This window comes from Ruditapes philippinarum, unplaced genomic scaffold (assembly GCF_026571515.1).
Source record: "Ruditapes philippinarum isolate M1 unplaced genomic scaffold, ASM2657151v2 ctg13853_1_1_1_1, whole genome shotgun sequence".
Taxonomy (NCBI): Eukaryota; Metazoa; Mollusca; class Bivalvia; order Venerida; family Veneridae; genus Ruditapes; species Ruditapes philippinarum.
The window spans coordinates 720-6636 of NW_026866731.1; the positions used below are offsets into that span (position 1 = coordinate 720).

Below are 5917 nucleotides of genomic sequence, written 5' to 3' on the forward strand. Positions count from 1 at the left end.
CAGCATGGATCCTGATAAGACTGGGCGGATGCGCAGGCTGGTCTGGATCCATGCTGGTCGCAAACCCATTATGTTGGTTTTGTCATGACACGGCTCATTTACATATGTTCATCAAGATAAATTCAGGATTTGTACTATTTGGGAGCCAAGGAAAATTTCAAATTTTATTTTTATGTGGGAAACTGTCATATGTTTCTATATATTTCATCTGAAGAATTTCTGATTTTTGCTGTAATGGATAAAGTTACATGTATAAGTATTTGAAATGAAGAGGGAATAAGAGCATATGTTGTTTTATATGAATCTGTGATTGATATTCCTACTCATATATGCATTTAATTAAGGAAAACTTTATCTCCTTTTAAAGAATACTCATATAGCTCACATTCATAAGCTCATTAAAGTTATATAACTCTAGTTAGCTCATGATTGTGAGTTATATGACTTTAATGACCTCATGAATATGATTTATATAACTTTAATGTGCCCATGACTCTGTGAGCTATATAACTTTAATGAGCTATTGACTGTGAGTTATATAACTTTAATGAAGTGTTGACTGCTGGTTATGTAGCAGATTTGACAAAAATACATTAAATATAGATATAAGTCATGACTGTTTTGTAATTTGTATTTTTCATTTACAAGGAAATGTTCATTAATGGGGTACTTTTTATTTTAAGTTTTTTTTTTATGTATATTTAATTTTGAAAGTTATAAGACTTTATTGTATCAGCATACTATGGTTGTGTTTTGAATGTTTTTGTTTTACAATGCTAGTCATTAAAGTCAGTGGTTTAAGTCTGAATGCATGACAGATCATACTTACATATATAGCAGTGTACAAGATAATTCCTCTAATTTGACTGGATTCTCGTTTCTTACATAATACCTTATTTTTATTTTGCATGCAGAATGTTTTAGTTAATTCTTGAAAATAGAAATATTGGCAATCTAGGTGCTGTTCATTATCTAGTATTATCTTCTGTATAATGATTGTGAAATCTGGTAAATTTAATAATTTTGTATAAAGATAGATTCAAATAAAAAGATATGTGCCAATTGCTAAAGTGCCATGCAGGATCTAGAGAAAAAAAATTGCATTTTGTTTGTTAATGCGGTTTTGTAAACACAAAGTGAAGAAGATTTAAGAAATCTTAAGGATTTTTTTTTTGTGATCCGGATAATGAATTACTTAGAGCAGAATCAAAGATTGCTGATTTCATTATAATCAGTTTAAATACATTATATAAATAAAATTGGTCAATCTGTGATAGGTACGTAATGGGACCATAATAGTAACTTAATGTCCAAGAACCATCCTATATTGTAATGTAATAAATATAAAATACCTTCAGATTAATTCATTTACATACCAACATTGTCTTTATAAACTGAGGTGTATTCTAGTATGAAATCTGAAATGGAAGATTGCTTTTGAAAAGTGTAATGTTAATCACGATTTTTCTCATATCCATTTTTCCATTATTATTTAACTTTAAGTTCAATTTAAGCTGTAGTTTTTGACATAATTGTCTAGTCTCTTCTAATACAATATAGTTTTGATTTGATGATAACTTTGTTTATTGCCACTGTATAGGTAAGATAGAGTTAGGAACCGTTTGTTTTTATTTTCTTTTTTCTTTTTTTGGTCTCAAAAACCAGTATTATCAAATAGATATTATAATGTTCATCTTCAGTTAAGTGACCACAGGTCACTGACATATTATAGTAGATTTCCTGACACTGACTAGTAGTGTTGGATTAATGAAAATGCTTCCAGATAGTCAAGTCATAGTGATATTGAATATACAGTGTACTACAAGTGTACCTGTTTACTAGTATAAGACATACAATATACAAGCTTTTGTTTTTTATGTTTTAACTTGGGCTGTATCATATAGTTTCACAGGTAAATTATTATTCAAAAGTAAACGAAGGTAAATACTAGTACATGTAGATATCACTAAATAAATCACAGTTTTGAGTTCAAATGCGAGGAATTATATCACAAGGGCTATAAAATAACTGCTTGGGATATATTGTTTGATTCTAACATAACATCAACAAATTAATTTTAAACTCTTTTCTTCAGCATGTCAAATTTTTAATGGTTATTATCACAAGTCTAAATAAAGATTGTCAACAGTGATTTTATTGCATATTTACACACACTTTCAGTTCTTCTAGGTTCAATTGGGAAAAAAATTGGAATTGTGTTAGAATATTTAAGAGAGTTAAATAACAAGGTGAAATGTTAGGTTAATATGTTCCTGTTATATTGTTGTGTATCACTAATTATTTTACTATATGATGATAATTATACTAATGCTCTTCTATTTACTTAAAAGTCTACTTATGGTATGTTTTACATTAAATTGGTGTATGGTTCATTTGATTACCAGTTATTATAATTACATGAAAACTTTTGAAACAGTATCATTCAAGATCTGTTGCCGGATGGCTAATTCAATCACTTTCTTTTAATATAGGGCTTATTTAATCAGGTGACTCTTTGCAGAGGTTTATTTGATCACCTCAGTTGTTAAAGGCTTATGTGATCAATTAACTTGTCACAGGGTTTATTTGATACAATAACACTTGTCAAAGAACTATTTCATCACTTGTCTGAGGGTTTATTTTCCCATCTAACTTTCGTCAGGGGGCTTAAATAACCACACAACTCTGTCAGAGGGCTTAAACCACCTGGCTCTTGTCAGAGGGCTTAAATAACCTCTTGGCTCTTGTCAGAGTGCTTAAATAATAACCTTGATCTTGTCAGAGGGCTTAAATAACAACCTTGCTCTTGTCAAAGGGCTTAAATAACCTCCTAGCTCTTGTCAGAGGGCTTAAATAACCACCTTGCTCTTGTCAGAGGGCTTAAATAACCTCCTGGCTCTTGTCAGAAGGCTTAAATAACCACCTTGCTCTTGTCAGAGGGCTTAAATAACCTACTGGCTCTTGTCAAAGGGCTTAAATAACCTCCTAACTCTTGTCAGAGGGCTTTAATAACCACCTTGCTCTTGTCAGAGGCTTAAATAACCTACTGGCTCTTGTCAGAGGGATTAAATAACCACATTGCTATTGTCAGAGGGCTTAAATAACCTCCTGGCTCTTGTCAGAGGGCTTAAATAACCTCCTAACTCTTGTCAGAGGACTTAAATAACCACCTTGCTATTGTCAGAGGGCTTAAATAACCTACTGGCTCTTGTCAGAGGGCTTAAATAACCACCTCACAATTTTCAGAGGGCTTTAATAAACATCTAGCTATTGTCAGAGGGCTTAAATAACAACCTTACTATTGTCAGGGGTCTTAAATAATCTCCTATTGTCAGGGGGCTTAAATTTTATCAGGCTTGAAATTTGGGCTAGTAGAAATATATGTATAATGCAATAAGACTTAAGTTATGTCTGTTATATCTTAGTTTATAAGTGGTTAAATGCATTTATTTTGTGCAAATGTAACAATTTGTGAAATTATTGTAAATAAAAGTATCTTTTATATCAGACATACCCAGTATGATAAGCATTTTTATATGTACATAAAGTTGTCAATGTTTATTTTTTTGTAAGTTTAATGACACAATATTGGTTGAGGTAGATTTGTGCTGTTTTATTGATATATGTGGGTGATCACACCCATTAACAGATTGTATATGTTATTCTGTCAGCCTGTACAACTTCTTTATAAGGCTTGTCACTTTCTTTATAAGTCTGGACACCTTCTTTATAAGTCTGGTCACCTTTATAAGTCTGGTCACCTTTATAAGTTTGGACACCTTCTTTATAAGTCTGATCACCGTTATAAGTCTGGTCACCTTTATAAGTCTGCTCACCTTTATTAGGCTGGTCACCTATATTAGGCTGGTCACCTTTATAAGTTTGGACACCTTCTTTATAAGTCTGATCACCTTTATAAGGCTGGTCACCTTTATAAGTCTGCTCACCTTTATTAGGCTGGTCACCTATATAAATCTGGTCACCTTTATAAGTCTGGTCACCTTTATAAGGCTGGTCACCTTTATAAGACTGATCACCTTTATAAGTCTGGTCACCTTTATAAATCTGGTCACCTTTATAAGTCTGGTCACCTTTATAAATCTGATCACCTTTATAAGGCTGGTCACCTTTATAAGGCTGGTAACTGTCTTTATATAATATGACCTGGAAAGCTATTTGCAAAAAGAATCTTGTCTGTCATGTTAATGATTGTTTAATTGATGAGTAGTATTTTCTATTAGTTAATAATGGATTTACGATTTGATAAAGGATGTTTTATATATGATGGTTTCTATGGGTGAACTTTATTCTGTAGTCTAGCCTAATGGTGCAAGGGTATTGAATATCCTGCAGGAATGTGATGATTTGATAGTTAATTCTTACTTCGTTACTCATGTTATAAAATCAAAAACATCAGAGATATTATCTGATGTAGTCTTTGGTGCAATCATGGAGGTCAGTGTATTCTAGTCTAGTCAGTGGTAGACACATTTGTTATAGGGCTGTCAGAAAAATGTTTGTTTCTAGTGTGATGACTAAACCTTCATACTGTATGACATAACACATGTAATGATAAATACCTTTATTAATTTCAAATGAAAGATGACAAATCTTATGAATGAAGAAGAAAAACTAGATGCCTTTCGTCTGTTATATATATTAAGAGTATACCAGAGATAGACTTTTTTTCCAGAGTATTGTTTATGAGATTAATAAAATACTGTAAACAATGTTATATGCTATTCAATAACATATCTGTATTGTTCCACGTTGCATTTAGTGATTTAAATTTTCTGATTACATGGAAATCATGTAGAAGATGAGTCATATTGAGATTTTAAAAAGATTTAATTTGTAGCAGCTTCAGATCATTGTCAGTCATCATATTTCTTAGTTCACTACTGAATCATTGGAGGAAAGAAAAATCTCTCAATATTTACATGTAGATATGTCCAGGATATATTCTATTAAATATCATACAAGATAGCAGCATTTATATTTCTTTTTAATATTTTTATAATTGATAACATCAGTTGTTATAGACTTTGTTATTTTTATTGTTCAAGTAATAAAATGTATGGTAATACATGTATAATATTGTAAATAAAAACAAAACTTTTGAGAAATTTCACTTCTGTCTTGCTTCACATGGAAGTATTGCAGAAATATATGTTTCTTTACTTACACATAGTTATAGCATTAATTATAATATTGTTCAAACGTAACATTGATTTGATGATTTCAAACTAGTTGCATTAGGCGGTCATTATACATTCTTGCTGGACCACTGACATCATTGTGAATATTATGTTATTCAAAGGTTTGCTGACACTTAAATGAAATGAATTTGTTTATGTAAGGTATAATGTTATTATAGTGGAATAAAAGCAATTGAGTAGTTTTATAAACTTGTATTAAAAACATTTGACAGGTTATATCTCCATATAACCTTGCCTAGCAGTTAGAGATATATGGGCTTGTAAAGAATTATGTTACCGATATGCCATTTAACAAAGTAAATATCTTTACATGACATTATTTTTTCATTTGTTTTTCCTTTATTTTTTTTATTTAATTTTTTTTTTTTACATTTTATCAATGTTCCTTTCAATGTAATGACTCTGTGACATATGTGTTATTCTATACTTAAAGATTAATGTTTTTACATGATAATAAATTATGTGTAAAATATCATGTTTCATTTTGCTTACTTTCGACTTAACTGGAATATTTTTATGGTAGCTTTTTTATCCATTCATAGCCTGTTTAAATTTGAAATAGGGAAGACAGTAATTAAAAATCTTTACTAATATTTTACAATCTTCTGTACACGCTATTTATGTGACATTGTTTACCAGTTAAACTTATTACTAGAAATTGAAATTATGAATCACATCTACATCATGTACAATGAAAA

General features: G+C 30.4%; 1 long non-coding RNA gene across 2 annotated transcripts; it reads right to left on the reverse strand.

Moving 5' to 3' along the window:
• Positions 1–3732: 3732 nt before the first annotated feature.
• Positions 3733–4268, reverse strand: LOC132733535 (uncharacterized). 2 transcript variants are annotated; one of them, XR_009626175.1, is made up of 3 exons: positions 4146–4268; positions 3912–4019; positions 3733–3854 (listed from the first exon to the last, which is right to left on the reverse strand). It is a non-coding gene; the product is annotated as an uncharacterized LOC132733535 (long non-coding RNA). The 2 variants fall into 2 exon arrangements; XR_009626176.1 differs by having other exon boundaries at positions 3912–4091; positions 4146–4250.
• Between the last annotated feature and the right edge of the window lie 1649 nt (positions 4269–5917).